At 39.7% G+C, this 22,363-nt stretch overlaps 1 protein-coding gene across 1 annotated transcript in view; it reads left to right on the forward strand.

The window, feature by feature from the left end:
• The window catches only part of LOC125763833 (uncharacterized), a 31,980-nt gene continuing 9,617 nt past the window's right edge, over nt 1–22,363 (forward strand). The window contains exon 1 of the mRNA XM_049427399.1: nt 1–1,818. The gene's annotated coding sequence lies outside the window, so the exon portion shown is untranslated. The remainder of the gene's footprint in view (nt 1,819–22,363) is intronic.

Here is a 22,363-nt window from a genome sequence, read left to right on the forward strand (position 1 = left end):
CTTTCAGCCATTCAGTTTTCGTTGTTCACTGTGGATGCTGCGCTTGGACGTTCGAGCTTTTCGATCGAGACTATTTGCACCGAAGGGAACCATTGTTTCTTCCTCCACTCTCGGCCACTGTTTTCTGGTTTGGTAAAGAATAGTCTGTGTTTGAAAGATTTTCATTCGGATTGTCCAAACGTCGTGCAGTGTATGGAAGAGTGAAGTGGAACGTATCCAGACCAGTTTTCTTTCGTTTCGTTTCGAATCTTTGGACTAGTGAAAAAGGATACCTACCAACACGTCGCCTGCATTACTGTTAACTCCCAGCAGTGTGTGTATATGTATGTGTGCGTGTATGTGTTAAGGGGCTCCCCAGATTCTTCGGTAAATTAGTCCCGTTCGCATACGGGCCGTAGCGTTCAGGCAAAGTACATACAGTTTTCAGTGCAGTTGAGAACATTTCAGTGTGTCCAGCGCACGATAGTGACAGTAAGATTTCATCTGTGTGCAAATCGACGTTTCGACAAGGGCTATCAATTGGCATCTTTTGAACTCCAACATTCGGATTAAAAACGACTTTGGCCTTAGTCAGCAGTGATGCAAATGGCAAAAGTTTTTGTGAAGCTAAATTAATGCAAACGGTGATGCAAATGAGGTGGAACCTAGCGTGAACAGCGTGCGTATAACATTTGGCTGACATTATTGGACGTGGTCAAAGCAATTTTCTGTAGTTAAAATTCGTGTCCTAACTTGCAAAAATCCGTGGCAAAATCGCCCCAAAAGACAAAAAGTGAAGTCTGATTTTTCTTTCACTGACCCTGATACTGCACATCAGTGGCAACGGGACGTCGAGAGAAAGAAAGGCTACGAAGCTAGGTGAACGTCAGTTAGATAAAGAGCGAAAATACAGAAACAAAAGCAACGCTCTAGAGCGAGTGAGAAAGACGATCAAAAGGGGAGCTGTAAGTGTGGCAGCAGAGTGAATGAGAAGGCAAACTGAAGAGCACAGCACGACGAATATCGAGATTGTGCAGTAGTGTGCGTGAGACTGGTGATTGGAAAAGTGAGTGAAGGAAATTCATACCTACCAACAAGAGCTAGGACACTAACGCAACGTTATCGGATAAAGCAGGAGAGAGAGAGGAGGGACTGTCGAAACGCAAGCAAATAAAAGTTTTCCATCGAATCCAAGTAGTGCGTGGTTTTCTTGTTTCGTCGTCGTTATTTCATTGCTGGCCACCATCGGAAAGGGTGCTCTCTGTACACGTTCTCAAGGCTGCCTCTGTCCGTGGGGTCCGCAAGTGATTATTTGTGAGGAAATTCGATTTCTGTAGTTCGTACGTACGATAGCTGTGGTATTGTGTTTGTGCAGTGAATTACCACAGAGCCGTGTGTAATTTTATGCTAACCGTTTCGTTCGTGGTTACTGAAATCCTAAGTGCAATCTCGTCAAGTTTGTGAGACGTTTTATTGTTTTTCGAGAAACTTTTTTTTATCGTGAAAGTTAAAATAAAACAATCCGCCAGCGTTGCTGCAAGCAAATACGTACACCAGTGGCAGTGCGCAAATTTTGTTTTAACCGTGTCGTGCCAGTGCATGCAAAGGAAAATCGTACTACGGACTAAAAGAAGGAGGACCGTCTGTCGTGTTGCTATCGGACGAAAGTGTGGAAATTTTTTCACCGTCACACACGAAGTGGTTGCGATAGGGAAAAAACACCCAACGTGAGACAATATGCTGATTAAACTGGTGAAGGAAGACTTTCCGTGTCTGAAAAACGGGTTTATATAACATTATCTTCGTGCTATCGAGTTTCTTCGAATCTACTTCAACAAGGTAAGGGGATCAGGGAATACCGAAGAAAAAAAAATAGTTAGTATAGGCTCGTTTTGTTGCGTTAAATGCGTGCAGTTGGTGTTTTAAACTGGCAATTTATTAGAGTAATCTCTTTTCTTGCACACTTTTCGTAGAGAATCTAATTAAAATATAACCCTTCTTTCCTTTATTTATGAACTTTGGTATGATCAATTAAAAATATCATGCACACCACGATAGGTTTCGTGTGGATTGAACGCACACAATGCCAGTATAATTGAAAGCGTTACGTGTGTGTTGGTGATATGTTTGCGTTCTGTATGTAGCAGCCATGCATAGAGGATAGAGCAAATGTGATGCAAAGGGAGGTGGAGGTACGAACGCAATGAAAAGCGGACTGTCAACAAAATCAGCTGTCAGCCGTCGGGAGAACAAAAAAACAGTACTGTCAAATTGGTGCTCGGGAGCTATTTGGCTCTCTTCGTTTGGCAGCGCAGAAGCAAAACAGTGAATAAAAATTTTATTTTTCGTTAAAAAATTTGCGAATATATAGATTTAAATGCAAAAGAAAATTTCAAAATGGTTGGGAGCTGATTGCAAATGCCATATTTGTACTGTATGATATTAGCCAGCCAGCTTGGCCCTTCCGCAATTACCATCATGGAGCGGAACGAACACAAAATGGAGTGGATGACGCACTTGGGGAGATTTTGCAAAGCATTATTGCGTCATGATGAAGGGCACTTTTAGAAAGTCGAGTCGGAACAATAAGGCGTATAATGTGTAAAGATGTTAACATTTATTTCCATAGCAATCGTTTTCATATTCTGTGGAAAGGTTATTTAAAAGTTTACGAAAATAAAAACACTTTGGAACAATTTTGTACACTGATAAGTTTGTTGTAATTTCTGTCAGCAAAGGCAATGTGATTGTATTGAATTTTTCGAGCGTGGATCTGGATTCGAGCTTGGTCTGTTCCGTTCTGTAAGTTATTTCCCCCATTTACGACCCCAATTTGCTTGGTGTGCAGCATTCGCACTCATCCTTTCATTGATTTTGACGCTTGAATGACTTGCTGCGTGTAGAGCATTTGACGAATGGACGACGAAAAGCCGAACATGACTGGGGTTCAACGAACTGCTAGTGTAAGTGTGTACGTTCTATACCCAATTTATATCAATCGAAATGCTGCACAAATTCAGCATATTGTGTTACAAATATTGTAACTAACTAGTTTTCACTATAAGCGAAGTATTGTCGGCACCGATATCGTATAAGAAGGTTTAAAAAAAACTACAACAAAACCATAACGTAATGGGATGATCCTGTAATGTTGAATATTAAGCGAATGGTGGTCGATGGGCGATAATGATGGCGACAAACAACGACCGTCAGCTCCCGGTACAGACCAATTTCCACAGACAACAAAGAGCAGCCGCACCTTTTAATGCTGTTGTTGGTAACTATTATTTCCACGGTTGGGAATGCTTAGTTAACCTAAAAAGAACATTCAGTATTCTAGTTACCTGTTTCGTTGTCGGTTAGGTCAATATAGTGTGCTGGTACATGTGTGGAAAACAGTAACTTAATACGTTTAGCGTCTGTGCTGCAACGGGAAGGAGCTACACTAATTGTGTAGCATAGCAAATAAAACTAAATGAATATTACACTTTCATATAGGTGCCCTTCCGTGGATTACGTTGGCCATTTTGACGGAAACAGATGTTTCGTTTTCTTTTTTAATCACATTTTGACTTCGCAGTTACTCCGGGACTTAGGACGGGTGGTGTTAACCACTCTTTAGCCATTGATCCTTACCTATCTGGCAAATCACATCATCCGTCTCTGTGTGCACAAATGCAAGAAACCAGACATGAGAGGCGAAAAAATACAATGAAACAAATAAAGCAACTGCGGAACAGCTCCAATGCAACTGTGCACGGGGCAACGGGGCAACGATGGACCAGAAGAGATGACAAAATGGGGAGACTACATTTGAAACTCTTCAGCCACGGTGCAAGACTAGCAGTGCTTTTTCTGTCTGTTATCTTTGTTTGCTGGCCTCCGGTTCCAGGTCTCCGGGTGGATTGTCGTGCATGAGCTGGAAGAGCAAAAGGGGTTTGGTGTTTTCGTTCGATGCACGGTTCCTCTTTATCTTACCAAACTAACTCTGTCAGTATCCTGCGTACAGGGGATGTGTTTGATTTTGTTTGTTTCCACTTTTTTCGTTCCTCGATTTTTCTGGTTCCATTTTTTTTTTTGCTTTCAAGATCTCCTTTTACGTCTGCTTTCGGGTCGGCTTCGAGAACACGTTTCGAAAGGGCATTTTAAGTGAGAATGATAGCTGTCTGAATACTGTAAGGCTTATCCCCAACATTACTTTGTTATATTCGAAGTGAAAAAAGAATTTATTTTCCTGACTTGTTGTTCATTTTAGCTTTGAAATGATGCGAGGATAATATTAAAAAATATATAGCAAGCAGTACAGAATTGTTTTATTAACATGGCACATTATATTATTTTGTATTATTTAAAGTACACAACACACTGCTGCATGTTCTCTCTCGTCACCAATTTTTGCTTTAAATGCATAGAGGGAGCTTCTTCTTTTTTTTTTAACAACGTCCACACATACGGATACCTTCTTTGCTGAAGTTTGGAGTGCATCCGATTTTTCCGACCACCAGACGGAAGCAGTTCATAATTCTTGTTTTTCGTTCCTAACCACCTGAAAGTCACCGCAAGAAAAAAGAAGAATTGAGGCCAAGGATAATGCGAATTGCGCTCTCGTGTGAGAAAAGAAGAGGGTTGTGGTGCATCTATCTGCACAAAATTGAATTGGGAAAGTTTGTAGCTTCTTTGTTGTCGCCTAGCACCGTCCAACGAGTAGGTTATTCCGACTTGGTTCAGACAGAGGAAATGTGTCCCTATTTGCTTTCCATCAGCAATGCAGACAACAAAGGCATTGAAGTGTGTTTTCTTCTTTACAAATAAAATAACTTTTTATTGGTTGATTGTAAAAGACTTGATCTGAAGTATTTTTTTATGTTTTAAATTTTCAACATTGAAACATAAGTTATAATTTTTATAGATTTGTTTTTTATTTGGAATAAACTTGTTACTGTTTGTTCGTTTGTTAAAATTAGAATAACATTTGTGTGAAAAATATTTTTTAAATATTTGCTTAAGTTCTTTGTCTTTTATTTTTTATTCACGAAGAACGGCCAGGCCGTATTTCTATCGTTGTCTTTTATTTTATTGTAAATTTTACCATCAAAAGAATGAAAAAAAAAACAATAAAACTATTCTCATTTTCAATGCAAGCTAACTTTTTTTTTCAAATCGAGCTTCAATTCATTTCTTGTTGCACTTGCAGTGTACTTATATTCGCTACTTTTTTACTTGTATTTTTAGAATTTTTTAATCTAAAAATTATTCCTAACTTACTTACTTACATTACTAACTTAGTTGTATCGTTTAATTTTATTCATTTGCAATTTTAGTGCATCAACTAGGTAATATAAATTCCTTCATAGTGGAAAAGGATACCCTACCTGTTACAGGGAATCATGATAGAACTTTCTTTGTTCCTGTAAAAGGATTCCCGAGTATGGAATAAAAGCGAGAATTTTCAGCTGTATCCGTGTTTGCTAGACGATCGCACCGAAAACCAGGTCGAAAAAAGGAGGAGCCGTGACGGGAGGACATGCGCAAAATATTGAATTCCCCCGTTTGGATGGGACGCAGACAGCACAGCATTTACTGCCACCAGCGGTGGTAGACTGTTGCTAATGTCGGAATTTCTTTGTCCGGTTGGATAAAGTCTTTTCCTGCTTCGCGTGCTTGCGTATGTTACATTAAAATGAGCACAATTCACATCACATTTCGCTGACTCAACGGCGGGGACGGGCAGAATGTGCAGGTGGTTTGTGAAGCGTATAAAACGGGTAAATAACGTCGGTGTGCACTATCGCGCAGTAACGATAAGCTCGTATAGTGCGACCCAAAGAACACTGGTACTACTTACCTTTAATCACTTATTCAGTCCATCAAACAGCAGATTCCATCATCTGTAAATCGAATGCCGTTGTGCCACGTTTGATAGTTATGTTACATGCTGTCTCGCACGGTAAAGTGAAGGAAGTATACATTTGTTATATTGTATCGTATACGGAATGTGCGTTTAACCATATTTCCATCATAATGAAACAATTGTTCAAACATGCCCAACAATCCAAGATGCGGAAGGGTTAGAAGCAGTGCAATAAACACACTAGCGCTTGGTGTTCGTACGCGCAAGAAATGGGAAAAAATATTGGCCTCATGGGCTCGCACTTATAAATGTAATGGAAAAGAGAAATCCGATTGGCCACTTATGCAATATCTCGTGCCTGCTGCTGGTCGGTCGGTGTGGTTTCAGGAAAAAATAAAAATGTAATGAACCTTTGCCAATGTTCAACTACCCGGGCAAACTTCGGGCTTTTGCTGTCCGTGGGCCAATGATTTTGGGCAAAAGAGCTAAGCTTCTCTCGGCTTAAGGCGGAAGGTGTGTAGATGATTGAGAAGATTCATTTCACAAACCCGTTCACTACACTTCCTTGCGAGTTGCTAGAAGAAATTATATGCTTGAAAGCAACCAGAGTTCCCTGTCCATCACTGATTCACATTCGTTGGTCTATGCTTTTTTTTGGCAATTAGGGTATTACGACTTTTTCCTGGAAGACAAATGTACTGATCTTAATTTTAGTAATTTTGGCAGCACGAATTAAAGAAAATATTGAAAATCAATTTGGTCAGTTTAAAGTCTCGTAAATCTCTTGGTGTGTTTTGGTATCTTATTTTGTAATTGCTATTCTAAGGTAGTATGAGGTCCTCACGCATCATTTGCAAAGGTGCCTTATCTTAAGGATCTCTGTCATTAGCATCCAGGTCTTTCCTTTGTTGTGTTGTTGTCTACCGGACTGATGATGTGCCTGTCTGATGGGACCGGGTAATTACAAACGACATTTGTCAACGTTGAAAACAAATCATGCTCGATGATATTGTTAATTTGTCTGCCATGGGAATGTGTCGCATGAGTAAATGGCAAGTGAAACCATTATCAAAAAGTGGACATAGTCTTCCACAAGCAGACAGGTTGTGGTACTAAATGAAATCGTTTTAATTTTTTGCTACACCTATTACTGATAGCAAATAAATGCCCCCATTTTAATCCGGCGAGACGTGGCCGTCGGTGGTTTATATTACCCCACAGCTTAATTATTATTTAACGTGTAGCCCACATCGCGACCAACACTTTATCGCGTCGGAAACCTACAAGAGACTTTGTTGGGGTTAGGGAAATAATGAATGTGAACGTGGTTCCCTTAGTCGTTGAGTGAAACTTGCGATTTCACATCATTATCAATGACCGTGGCAAGGTGGTTCGCGAAGCAGAAATAAACTGAAATTTGAGGTCACTTGACGATGGTTTCGACGCTCGTCAAATTGCGAACTAAATTAATTTTCAGCTGAAGCTTTGTGAGGCTTAAAAAACCTACTTCATTAGCAAAAGTGATAGAACTTCAAACCTCTAATCGTTTTACATGATTAAACACTGGCTAAAAGATGAATTAGGTCACGACAGTTTTCATCAGATATCGGTGAGGTAAGAAAACGTGCTCATTCTTGTCTTTAGACAGCTGACAGACAAGTTGGAGACGCAATTCGTAATCTGTGGTTCAGAGAGGACTTTGAAGTGATCCTCGTTAGTGTGTGCGCTCCCTTCCAACCATTGAAACTGATCGTTGTTATCAGTTAATGGCTTATACTGCATGGCAGTCTACTCGTACTATGGTAGCTTCCTTGTATATTATTCAGACATTCAGACATGCACAAATGTTCAAAGTACAAGCGCATCGCAATCTGTGTAGCAGTCTTCCTCATTTATCGACAGTACGCTGGCGTGTGATGGTCGGTATTGTTGTGTACAATTATCAGTCTACGTATGCTCAGAATATGTTGCGAATGTCGCAAATGTTTGGTTTTGCGTGACTAGATATGCGCTCTACCACACGTACTTGTAAGTCGATTGATAAGATAAGGTTTGATATAGGAGAAAACGATAGGCAATTGCTCGTATCGTGAGCGATATTTCCAGACATGTACTACTTGTCATATTGAATACATAATCATTGGAACAAAAGAACATTCAGCCTTGCCTTGCCAAATATTGTAGGATAATGGTTGGGTACGCGATATTTGGTTGGTTGTGTCCAGGTTATTAACATCGCATTTAAGTACTTTGTTGAGGAGCATTCTTTTACGCATCAACTCTAAGGTTAGGTTTCTTTGACGCATCGACTCATCATGTTATCTAACGTGTCTTTTTGCCAATTTTAGCTAAGAAATAGTTCCTTTCTCGTGTTAATCTGTATGCGTGTACGTATGCATACATTGATCGAAAAATTGGTCATTGGCCTTTGGAAAGCGGATGGGTTGATCGACCCATCGTTTGTTGTTTTGCACACCGTTTTAGGACGCGTATCCTTCCGTACTCAATTTCATCTTAGCAAAGGCCAGGGTTTTTTCCTTCGAATTTTTACGTCGCAAAACGGACGTCAGAAGAACCTTTCACCGCAGATCCGAAAGCAAATGTAAAGAGCGTCCGCAAAGAACAACATTCTCTGGCCATGTTGTGTGGTGGTTTGGTTTCGGTCAGATCCACAAAAAAAAGTTGAAAGACAACCGTTGTTGTGTGTGGTGCTTGATTGATGTGGGCAGCAGACGGTGGACAGGTTGGGCCCGATTTCCTTTATCATTGTGTGCGAAACGAACCTTACATTAATTCACACAACGCCACACTCATCTGTTCAAACGTGCAACGGCAAGTTTCAGGTGCGTAGGTTCGTCCACAATTGCGTAGATAAAACAGGAACACAGTAGTCGTCGGTATGTTGTTATGTGTAGAGCTCCACCACCTTTGCGATCGCGAGGTTTTGCAACTGTGTTTGTTTGCGTGAAACACGCTGAAATCAGTCGTCACTCAAGCGATTGCGTATGTTTTGGGTGCGTGTGTGCGTTTTCGTCGTCGAATCTCATATCGCATCATCCTCTCGCAGCTTGCTGCTCTTCTCGCGACCCATCCATGCACGACGCAGTATATAAGCAGAAGAGAGAAAGAAAATGAGATCGGCGAGCCTGGTCAAAGGGGACAAAGAAGACGAAGGAAACAATACGCTTTGAGGGAATCTGTGAGGATAAATGAAATTGCGTATTAACGCAAATTTAGTCGCGAAGGAAGAATGAAAAGTGTGTTTCTTTTAACTAAACATCGCAATTTTAACAAACATCAGTTATCTATGACATGGGGAGATAGAGCTAGTGAATTTTGGAAAACGGCAACACGACGCTTTGGTAGTGAATTTCGACGTCACACAACATTAACACACTATAATTTATTCATATGGATGACGATGCTGATGACGGTTTTATTTACGTTTTGGAGAGAAACGAGCTAATATTGTCCAAAAACACTTTTCTATGTTTCTCTGGAAACCTTGAGACGATGTGAACCTACCTATTGTAGGTATATGGCACGAAACGAAAAGGTGACATACCTATTATGTTGCTAACTGTGTGAAACTGAAGATTACATTTTAAGTTCATTTGTTTGTATTCGAAACCATAGTATTAATCGAATAGTTACCATAAATGAGGGTTTTTAATTAAACTTTGACATTTCGGCTTGTATTTGTGATATCAATGTTTTGCATATGCCCATCCTTCGTGTGTTGAAAAAGTTGTTTCACAAAAGAGAACGATGTTCTGTGATACCTCTATACGGATTGTAATATCCTTATTGATTCCCATTCGCGTCCTCATTCACATTTATTGACTGTAAAATGAAAATGGAAAAGGTAGATCATGGTTCAATTTGTATACACAAATACCAACACTTTATCGCTTATGGAAGGATTCCAAAAGAGCACTGTTGCTTGAAGGAATCAGAGAGAAAGCATATACAAAAGAGAAAGAGACAGAGTAGCATGGCGAGTGCGAAAAAAGCTATTCAGAATATGCGTTGAAATGTTCTAAACAATGCTAATAGCATTAAGGGTAGAACAAAAAAAAATACATGCCCATTCCGAATTGAACACAAAATATATCGGTTTATGTTTGGAAGAAAACAACGAACAAGATGGAAAAGACCAACTGCTCGTGTAGTGTGTTTTGGACGCAGTAGGCAGTAAAGGAAAACGACTCTCGATGTTACACACACACCGGCACAAAATCGACCAGCTGATTTTTGTATATAGAAGCGCGAAGTGTCATATCGCCATTGCACGATGAAATCGTTTCTCTTTCTTTCGCTCTCTCGCGAGCGAGAGCTTGATATATATCCACGGTGACCATGGCATGCGCAACATTCAACACCAATGTAGTTTTCCGTTTTCAAACGCAATAGCACACGCTCACCATCCCTTCTTGCAGGGCACACACCCCCTTTCGTTCGTTCGGTTGTGTCGCGTGTATGTACACACGCCGCTCTTCGCCACCTGCTGGATACAAGTCCCAACAGCCGTGCTAACGCAATGGTGCGTTGTGTGCGTGAGAGTGCGATGTTGATTATTTCAAGGGTGTAGGCAAAATGGAAGGGGTAGAATTGACGAGGAATGAAGAAGGGGTATTGAAAACACATGTGTTCAAAGACGAAAAAAAAACATATAAAGTAGTTAAGTTTGATTCCATCAAAGTAGTCAGTGAGTGAGTCGAACAATCAGAAGTAGAATAAGAAAATCCAGATATGTAATTTGATCAGTTCTTTTTCGCATTCCCTTACCTTGTCCATGGTGAATGTTATATTTTTGTTCGTCACCTTTGTTCGCCTCGTGGAAGATAATATACTAGCGGATACTTCTTCAAATCGCGTCTATCACTAATGGATGCTACATTCAATTCATACCCTATACTCATATACGCACACCCTGCGTCATGCCTTTAGCATTATCTCCTATATGTACATCCTAGTCCACCCTTTATGACCCCCCTCAACACCCACGATCGATTGTGCGATCCGGGAGTCTCGCGATGTCTAAACATCGTTGTCGGAACAGCTCGTGCGCTCTGATGTGTTTCCGAGCGAAATGCTCGAATGTAAACAGAAAAAAAATAATAGGCACATGCGCGAATGTGCAAATGATCCCATCCTGAAACAAAAACGGTACGAACAAATTGTGGAAGAGGGGAACCAGATTTTTGGGGGTATAAACAACTGAACATAACATAGCCATTTCGAGCATCAACTTGATTTTTGTTTTTGTTTTTTTGGTTTTGGGGACTTAAAGCCACTTCCGTTTGCTTTTGATGTGCTGCTTAAAGTTCTTTCACTGGGAATATTCGAATGGAATGAAAGAACCAGAATAAACAAGGAAATACAATTTTCATATGTTTGTCAAGCGTCCTATACATGTTTTGTACAGCTTGGTAGATAGCCAGTATTGGTTGACAATCAATAAAAAATACTTTCTTTGAAGTAAGGAATTCTTCTGTACTTTAGAAGTATCAGCCAATTAATATTGTTGTTGAAAATATTGATTAGTTAAAAACACGTGTTGGAATTATGCACGAGAAATATGATTCATAAGTTGAGTCGAATTAAGAAATGTTGATATTATGACGTATCAAAATAGAAGTTTACAAAATGTATGGAATATGTTTTTTAGTGAACATATTGTTTCCACAGATTGTACAAATTTAATGTTAAAATTCCTAATATCATTTTATAGCCAATTCTCATTTTTCAACGCAATGTAGATCAGCTATAGCAAATGTAGAACAGCAAACGTGAACTGTTGTATAGCAGTCAATTCGTTGTGTTGATCGGGGTGGGCATATAAATCTGTGCCATTGTTCGTTACCTTGTTGCCCAAATGTAGTCGACAGTACTGGGTCTGTTAGAACCTGATGGTCAGACGTCATTGCTTTTAACCGTTTATTTACCAAGCACAAAAACGAACGCGAATCAAGAGAATGAAGCAAAGAGAGGTATCCAGGTCTACACGTTGGTGGAGTGTTGTTGTGTCCTCTGGGATGTAGAATAAGGGCGGCTATGTCATACCTTAGTCAAACACAACACCGAGTGTTTATATTTTTAGAGGTGAACGAGCAGATCGTGTAGCGCATGCAGATGATCATGACGCTGACGACTATTGCGGCGGGCGGGTAGCTTTCAGCTTGTGTGTGAAGCTGAAAGACCGCTAGGCAAGGTTTGTGGTTTCCTTTTTTAAGTCTTTGCCATTCTGCTGTTACGAATCAAAGCGAAACAGCTTCACACAGAAGGAGGAAGTCTTATGAATATTGGATGAAGTTTTCTTGTTTTTGTTTTGCTTTGCTTTAGTTAGTTCTTTCATCTGTATTTGCCGATGATCGAGCGAGCAATCGATGCGTTAAGCCTAACCAAACTACAAAAAAAACCTGTCTATTGTTGGCCGGTTCGTCCGACAGGAGTTTTTGTTCGTTGTCTTCTAACCGATGACGTTTTATCTCGTGATGAAGTAGGTGATCGTGCAGAAACGAAAAAGGAAGTAACATGAAATCAAATTTGAACGAAATAGAATTTTATTTTTTAGCATTTTAGAGAAAAAATTGTGGAACTATGTGAATACTGAATTTTATAATTAATATGTAAAATAAATGCAAAAAATCTAGGAAACAACAACTCGTTAATTGAATATTAATAGTAATAATATATTTCATATTTTATTCTTTTTCATTCTCTTCACAGGTATGTTATACTGTCCCATTGGAGATGTTATGGTAGATTTCATGGATAAAGCATATGATACATAAAATACTATCCACAATAAACCCGTCTCGTAGTGTTCGGGAGGTAAGTTTATATAATCGAATGTACCACTGGGTGCGATCGCACGTATAAACTGGTTGCTGTATTGTTGGACTTTATTGGAATCACAATGGTATGTTCCAATTATCATAAAGATCAGTTCCACGCAGCATTTTTTATTATTTCAGACACTTTAACCTTTAAATGTTGTTCTGTAATGCACTGTTTTTATTATTGATAAAACAGCTAATTTGACTAGTTTATTTGATGTTATAGTTGACAAGATTATTTCAGAGCAACGAATATTATTTTGTACATAAAGTCTTTGTTTTGTTTTGTTCGTTTCGTTTAAATCATAATTCTTCTTTTTTCGTTACATTTTTATTCTGTCCTTGAGTAATGTTTATTTGTCCTTTGGTGTCACTTCTCGAGTACAATCAACAGAGGAGTGCAAATGGCGACGTGTCTACCACAATCACCTATTATGGGTTACTCGGTTAGTTTCCGAAGCATTCGTTTCCACGTGCTGCAAAATGGAGACGATCATGCACAGACTTGGAGATCTGAAAGAATGGAAGGGTAATATGAATGATTTTTGGTCTGCCTGAATTAAACCAGCTATAAAGCTATAAAACGAAGGCATCTTTTTCGGTATTGGACACTGTCAAATGGTTGATGGAAGTTAGTTCGAACGCTACGTTTTCAATCATTTAACTATGTAACTATCTAAACTCAAAAATGGGCAACGCAGAAACCCATTTGTGGTTATTTCACATCTTTCAAAATGATCTGCCCTCATCAGTAGAGTTACGAATTATTTGGGTAGTTCTAGTTGGCAGATGATGTTGTCTGAAGTACTGAACCGCTGAAGCTATTCAATGAAGCTAACGTAGTTATCGTAATATTTCCTTAACACGAAATAATAACAATTTGACTCATTTGAAGAGAAATACTTGTATCTGTACAAAGTTTTAGAAAATTTACTAGAAAAAGATTGTAAGGTAAATACATCTAATTACATGCCGCTATAAGGGAACAAATATGGTCCTAGGTCCAGTATAAAACTTTATCACTTAACCAACTAAACACCGTGCCGATTGATAATTCAATTCACTTGAACTTGCCTCTTAGTATTGCTTTGATGTGTGCGTGGATTCGATTAGTTTAATTCACGTTAATCAAGCTTTGTGCAATACTTCTACTACTAGCTTTAACGTTATATCTAACTACAAAGTTCGTTCAGAACATCCGCTCGTATTACGATTGCTTCCGTTCTAGTTTGTTGTGCGTACCTTTAACCTTCCGGTTCCGGTAATATATAACCAGTGTTTAGTTTATTCGATTCATTTTGTTCACAATTAACCTTCGATTGGTATGATTTATTCGTGTGTATGTATGTAACGTATGTATTTATTCCTTATGTAAGTACGAGTTCGAGGATGTTCTGAAGTTATATTAAGCAAAGGCAAACAGATGTTTGAAGTTCTGATGTCTCGAGTAGTTTGATAGAATCACGATATTAGTTAAACGCCTTGCTCATGGAATTCTCAAATCATAACTCTGACTATTAACTAAATTAACTAAGAACCGAATGGACCACAATGTACTTAAGCAAAGTTTGACTAAACACATTGGAAGCGCTACTAACAGCGCTACACACTTTGTTTTCCAATCAAGGTTTCTTTGTGTTTACTGGAGTACTGCAAGTGTGCGTTAACCGTAGTCGCCCATCACGAACTGTGTTGAGGCACGTGGAACGTATGGATTTCATTAGAATTTAATTTGCCTTCGCTTGGGATGATTGAGAAAAACCGAGGAACTGCGGCGAGGTGCAATGGAGGTGCAAGAGTGAAGGGGAAGTTGAAACGTAACATCTGATCAAATGCAAAGGTCTTTACTAATACCAACGTGAGCCATGCAGGTAACGTGACACGAGTATACATTTTGCACGTTCAACTGCTTCCCGTCTAGTTGCCGCTTTGTCTAGAGATGTTACGGAGATTTGTAGGGGTCGACTGTCGTTCGATTCAGCGGCAGAGAAGCTATCTTATAAAACCATTGAGTTGGAAGCAAACTGTAGCAAAGCGTGCGCCATTCCTCCCTGGTTTTTGAGAATGGCCAGGCGCATTGGAAAATACCCACGTCAATTGCGGCGGTGCTCGTGGCTGGAGAAGAGTTTAAGCGATGGAAGTGTAACTATTTCCGTACTGTTCACCACACATGCGGCTGTCGTCTGATTGAGGTTTCTGTTACGCGGTCCAATCTCACCCCACCCAAAGATGGAACCCGGCTCCGTTCACCTCTAGTGGGCAAACGAAAGGCTTTAAGGGAAGCAACCAGTGCACCGTTAGACTTCACTTTCTTTTTTTTTCTTCGTACTGCCAATGTGTCAGGTACGACGTCAAATGGCTGACGCAAAACTCAAGGGCGGAAAGCTAGAGAGGTTTTTAGTGCGAGAAAATCGACACGTGTTGTGTGGTGGGCAGAACGGCTTTTGGCCAATTGCGAACCACCTGAAACACTATATCAATCAGCTGCAACAATACCAACCAACAAAGGGAGCGTCTAATGAACGGCAGCAGTGTGAGAGTGAAGCGGACCTACAGCACCATAATATAAGCGATCCCCCACCTTTATCTTGCTTAGCAGTGATACATTCGCTCTGGTTTTTGGTACGAACATTTCAAGGACCCCAACTTGACGCGATCACGATCGTATCGACATCCTTCGCCCCACATCCCTTCACTAAAAACCGCGCACACACTGGGGCACATACATAGATTGTGAAACAGCTGATTGCGTCCGACAGCTGGTTGGTTAGTGTAAAAGAAAATCAACAGTGCAAAGTTGTACGGTTGCGTGTACTGCATGAGATAACACATTGGAGGTTGCGTTCGGTACTCGAAATCAGCGAACATTCATCTATCCGTGTATAGATCGTTAAAGGTTTTTTTTGGTGTGTTGCATCTAGCATCATCAAAACTCGAGACCCTCGAAGGGGGGTGTTATGTCAATGAAACCCTACCACCATTACCGGTTATCCGTGTGTGTATGCGGTTTGGGGAAGGGGATTCTCCTTCAAGGTCTACGAAGGGAGGTTAAATGATACGCCAGTGGTGAATATTTTTTGTAAAGCATTGAAATTTTAATCTACCAGCATAACATTTAATTTATGCTGTCTGTGGTTGAAACATACTTGAAATTAATAAAGAAAAAGTAATAAGAATGTTTTTTTGCATCAAAATAATATTTCGTATTTAGCATCTGCAGATATAATGCCGACCATGGTTCTACGTATTTATATATTAATACAAAATTGAAACGTTGATTAACTCAACATATTTAAACTGAATTTTAATTCAATTTTATTGAATGTTATGGAAGTTGTAGATATAAGATATACAAGTTATTTGATTATGTTGAAGATTATTGGTCTTGGGCTATTGAGAATATGCATACAGATGGCACTATTGGAAATCAAATCGTTTCAAGACTGTACTCTACACAAGTTTCCCTACTTTTAGAGTTTATAACAAAGACAACATTGAATGCTTCCAGTTTTCGTTTGAAATGAAAGAGATGAAATTGCAACATTACCATCTATGGGAGTTTGAAGAGTTGCCAAACTAAGATGTACACAAACCACATGCCTTAATCGAGAAAAATTCAACTCGAATAATTAATTTATCGTGTCATGGTGGCCTTAAAATGATTGAATGATTGCTGTGGCTCTGATAATTTGGCTGTGATAATTTGAGGTTGGAAGCTCATAATGAGAAATATCTTTCGTTATATTTTCTAGTCTTAGTAATTCCATGTGCTTTCTGCTGTTCACAAACTCTATCGGATCGCAGGCCGCAATTCTTCAGAGAAAAAAAGATTACAACTCGACCAAATTTTGAACCGATAACGGCAGAACATAAATTGTTGACCTTGCGGTTGAATGGTTGTGCTGTTGATAATTTTGTGGTGTAGTATGAGATATTTCGTCTTTGACGTGTTATTCTTGACGGAATAGTCATATCTATAACCGATCCTTGGTTTTGCCTTTTTTGGTTGTGTGTTGAACTTATGAAATGCACGCTAATGAACGTTCACGTTTCCATAGCTAGTATACAACAACATAATGTTTTATGTAGTAGATATACGGTGGTTGTTATAAACACACTAGAACAAAAACTCTTGAATTTGTTTGGTTGGTTCAAATCCCTTAAAAGAAAAATTATGATCAAAATAAATAACATCATCGTCTAGAAGCAGAACATTCTTTCTCGCTGTTACTCAAAAATAGAACTGTGTCATGTATCGTGAACCGTCTTCGACGGTCGATGGTTTCTAATTTAGTTCATCCGTTCAAAGCAACCTTTTGCGATGGCCGCAACCGATCGCGATCATCATCAACGCACCAACGATTAATGCGAATGTTCGCACATAGATGGCTGTTTATGTGTATGCTTGAGTTGTGTGTATATGTAACAGAGAAACGTACTTAAATGTGTGCGCCGTGGCACCCTTTTACGCCAGTAGTATGTTTCTACACCGTCTCACACAAGCGACCCATACGCTGACCCATACTGACTGTGCAAATGATTATCGATCAGCGAAAGGTACCTTTCGCTATGCTGCTTGTAGCTGTTGGACGCGATCACTGTTTTATGGTAAAACGACATAAAAAGGTGTAAATCACTGCCTTCAAGCAGCAAGTATAGTACATTTTATGTATTCTTTTCTTCTTAGTTGTGCTATACAACTACAAAGTTCTGGAAGTGAGTTTTCTGATTTTTCTTGGCTTTATCCGTACCTTAATAGCTGTCTGACATACGGGAGTACGGCTCGAATGAGATTTAGTACCAGATCTGGCGTATTACGACCGATGCCACTATATCACAGAGTTATCCGTCAAGAAGGTTAGGTCAATTAAAATTCAAGGCTGTATATCTACGGATGGACGGTATAAGCAACGAAAGTGATAGAAATATAATGAAAAAAAGATATTAAATTTGTAATCTTTTAAGTTTCGGTTTATGTAATTGCACTACGTGTTCAACATGTGTTAGGGAACCATTTTTTAATATACCTACTTGTTTCATACAAGGAAGAAAAATCCGTCACGAATGATCCCTTATTTAGTATTCATCTTTTGCATCTCGACTGAATATAATCCGTCATGCCGTTTTTCAGGTGTTTTTTTTTGTAATCTGTATGCCAGAGGTATACACATCCCTTTCACAATCAACATCAATTAGCTCAATTGATTATCATCGTCACCAGCGTCTTCGCATAATTAACTTTCACTGGAATCTTTCTGTCCGTCCTACGGGCCAAGGAATAAGGGGCTTGACTTTACGAAACGTGTTACCTTAACTTGTTGCGTATTTCTAGCTGTGCAGGTAGAGCTGTTTTCTCTGTTTAAACCTACCGATAGGGTGGTATGCATGAGGTGGTAACAAAACCGGTCCGAGGGAAAATCTCTCTCTCTCTCTCTCCGTTGCCTTCCTTCCTTGCGGTGTAACGCTACCACCACGCATTTCGGTTCGAACGCAGAATCGTAGGTTTAGGTGTACTTGTTGTTGGCTTCATTTATATGTGTATTTTTGAACTAGTATAATGTTCACTGGCAATGGTTGCGCTAGATAGCAGCACGTGCCATTAAAAATAGTACCACATTCTGTCAGGCGTGTTCAGATTTTTCAGAGTGCCCTATTGCGTTCAGTATTTGAAGGATGTATTTAAAACGCTGGAACATATATGTAGTTGACCATTTAGCAAATATTGTGAAGATTACAATTTCGTTGGTTATTTGATCTGCTCAGATCACAACGTTAACATGCATACATATTGTTGAAGAAACATGAGGAAGATCCATGCATCAAGTCGGCCTAAGGTCTTCAAAAGGACAAATAGAGAGATGGATGCACATTAGCAGGTTCGACGTTCACCTAATTGTGTCGCAGTATCGAACACGCTCCCAACGCCTGATCGCTTACTCTACGGTTTCCATCTCTTACTACATTATCAATCGACTACGTCTGGATGAGCGTTCGTGAGCCGAGAAAAGCACCATTCGTCTGACTTTACACTTCACATGCCAGCTCAAGTCAAGTCGAACACGGAGTTTGCAGTTGTTGAATCAAACCTAGACGTTATTTATATACACACAAGCTAACATAATACAAACGGCGATCTCGCGCAATCGCACTTCGCCGTCGTTGGACGTACTCACAGTTTTACCTTTGCCCTCCTATGTCGAAGTGATTAAAACGTATTGATAACTTCATTCTTTTTATGGGATCGCAAACCAGTTCTTACCAGTATGGTGAGCATATTTTTCCGTTTTTTCTTAAAGTTTATGTTCATTTACGAGGATTATTCGAGGCTGAAAATATTTGCAAGGAATCTTCCAACACATTCTAGGTAGAGTGAAATGCACCGTACTATGGTGTCTTTCTTCACAGGGGTTCGGTTTTTGGACCGAGGGACAACCACCGAAAAGGTTATCGCATTATAACCGCAAGCACACGATAAGGCAATGCAAGCAAGAGGGCACACAAGATCTTCACTGCCCTTGTGCGTGTTGGTTTTGTGGCTAGCAAAATAAGTAAAACTTTCGAGGAAGAAGAAAAAATAACGTAAAACAATGCTAGTGTTGTCCGTATTGATTGTAGCTTGGTGAACTTCTGATTCTTCCGGTAGCAACAAGGCTTTTTCCAAAGAATCCGGGTAACGTACGTAAATAGTACGCAGACTTCGATATGTATTTAATCAAAGGGTGTGTAGTATCACCTTCCGAAGGACGGTCGGTTAACATTTACTCAGCCTGTCTGGATCATCTCCTTGGGGAGTTCAATTATGGGTCGGCGCAATTCATTGGCTTTTCCGTTGTTGTTTCATGCTATGATGTACACGAAACGTGAAAGTGCTAAAGGAGTTGTATTGATCCTCTTACATAAAAAAATCCAAACTGTCAGAGGCCTTCAAGCGAATGTCGTTGACAGCTGATATGAGTTAAATGAACTGTGAATTACTGGTGCTTCTTAGTGTTATGAGTCTTGGAAGGGATGAAAATCACCGAAGGAAAGAATGAAATGTGTGAATACAACCGGTACCAGAAGAGTGCCATCTGCGTCACAGGCTCTCGAAGGGGTTTCCTCTGCAGATCTTTGCGTGGGTCGATCTATTTTCTTTATTTATATCAACATCTTGTCATGAAAGGAAGAGACAAAAATAGAAGAAAAAAAGTATAATAAAGAAACACATTTCTTCATCTTTTATAACTTTGTTTTGATTTCCCTAAAAGTTTCATGAATTTGGGAATGATTATTCCACTAATTTTCGGAAATTTCAAAAATTTTGTATAACAAAACACCGCTGCTGTTTATTTTTAGATTAATCACGATAAGTAAATGTGATGTAACTTTTGATTCTACTGACGTCACCAACGGGACATATGACCTAAGTTGTCGTTCTCAAAAACTTTGAGGTCTTGGAGCGTAAGCTCAAATCAGTGAATTAGTTAGGAAAAGCCCAGGAAGCTAGTTTCCCATGCCATACTACCGAAGTGTCTCGCAGATAGAAGAAGACGTTACTAATATATTTTTAGTTCATTAATATGCAAAAGATAAAGCAGTAAAACACGTTCCTAGTAAAACCTTAGCGTTCGCTAATGTTTGCCGATATAATTTTATCATAGTTGGTAACGTTAGATGACCATTTCATTTTATTATTGTTTCTGATGATTTGAGGTTGAATTGGAACAAAAAAAAACGGGCACAGTCACATAATCTTTAGTGAGAGTGATGAACCAGATGGAACTAAACTGTTTAAAGCACCTTCTAAACTCATCGCTACATTGCAATCGACGGTCGATTTAGTTGAAGACATTGCCGCAATCCCAGTATCGTTAGTTCCACCTTTATTGTCTGTACCCGCTACCGTCATCATGTAAACGAATGATTTACTGGATGACATTTGCGTTAGATTAAATAGTGTAGCTTCCACCGAACGTTGAGACTACTCCTTCTCCAATTCGATCGGCGATGATGACGATGGTGATGGTGCTAAAGCTGACGATGACAATTTAACTTCCAACAAAATCACGTGTTGTTACCCCACCTGAAGGCAATCCCGTCCGTGACACAAACAAAGAACAGAAACAAATCGCGTGTTGTACATAGGAAATCAACTGTTATCCAGCAGAAGAGGGGACGAACTAGCGATTCGCACCCTTACATATGGTTCTACGGTTGTGTACCGTTTTCCACTGGCCTTCTCCACTAAAATGACCTCACCGATGGATGCGGAATGAAGATGATATTGGGGTTGTTTCAATTTTCCCTGGCCGTGTGACGCACAACATTGTGTTCGCTTCTCTTGCTGGTCTCTCTCTCTCACTAGTTTCGGCATGATTTCATAAGTCAGACGATTCTCTTCTCTCGTGATTCGCCTGCAAACATACTTCCTACTAGCAGCTCGATATGTTTCAAACCCGTAAGCGATAATACATAACGGGGGTGAGGATGTGGAGTATGGAGGAGGGCGCATGGTCGTGCTTATTCACATAGCTTGTGGGCACATGGCCACAAATACAGGCGTAGAAAAACATATGATTTCTCAAGCACTCGCCAAACCCCCAGTTCGGACAGTTGAGAAAATTGACTGCTTACGGTGCAGAGGGAGATCAAAAAAAAAAAGAGAGGAAACATTGAGTTTGACTACGAGCCAGCGTTGGATTTCATGGTTATTGGAGTGGATCATTTTTATTTCCGACCCAATGCTGTGCTAGCGCTAAATATGTGCATATTTGGTATAATTTTATCATGCTTCTTTATATTTCACTAGCTTTGTGATTAATAGTACTTAATACTACAAAGCAAAAACACACGTGTCTATGTGTACATGTGCATACATTGTTCTGTGAGGTCAATCATGTTCCAATTATGGTTAATTAGATTAAAGATGATTAACAAAATCAAATCTAACCAAACGCACTGAATTAGTTTCAATTCACACATGCTCCAAAATGTACTGAATGTATTATATCTAACAATATTGTGTAACCTTGTTTTAATAGCTGAAAACTCTATTAACAGGTAAATAGTATCAATAGAAGATCCGTAAAGAAAATAAATTTATTCTATCTTGCTTTTAGAATTTTTGTATATCCAGCAACTATTTTTGTGTGTAAAATAGATTCTTTGAGAATAGAAGGTGGCACGCTTCGTGACCTAGTTTTCACTGCCCGTTTTGTGTGTCCGCCTGCTCGTGTCTTCAGCATCAACTTCCACAGTGGGGTATCTACCTACTAAGACCCCTAGAACGTTAACACACGCGCGCTCCCTTTAGAATCCCTATTAGTACAGCATTGATGTGTGATGTACATAAGAAAACACGCACCAAATGGGGCCACCCGAAGCAACAATACTTCCTTCTTCTTTCCTCATTTTTTCCTTCCCCCTCGTATGGTTGCGCTTCATCTTGTAGCAGCTTTTAACATAATCGCGAGAGGTGGGAGTTTGAATGGGAGGGACGTGTCTCGCAGAGTAAGTGGAACAAGCAGCACAGTTGGTGGAACTCGCATTTCCCTAACACTATGAAGACGTTTTCCGTCCAGCGAAACGGAGAATTTCAACGAGAGTGCCCCAACGGTTCGTGTAGCGGAATGTTTTCTTCTTTCGTTTTTCTTTTTGACTTTCGAGTTTCGATTCCCTTTCACTCTCAATGTAGAGTTTAGAGTTATTTTGT

This window comes from Anopheles funestus, chromosome 2RL, assembly GCF_943734845.2.
Source record: "Anopheles funestus chromosome 2RL, idAnoFuneDA-416_04, whole genome shotgun sequence".
NCBI classification, from domain to species: domain Eukaryota; kingdom Metazoa; phylum Arthropoda; class Insecta; order Diptera; family Culicidae; genus Anopheles; species Anopheles funestus.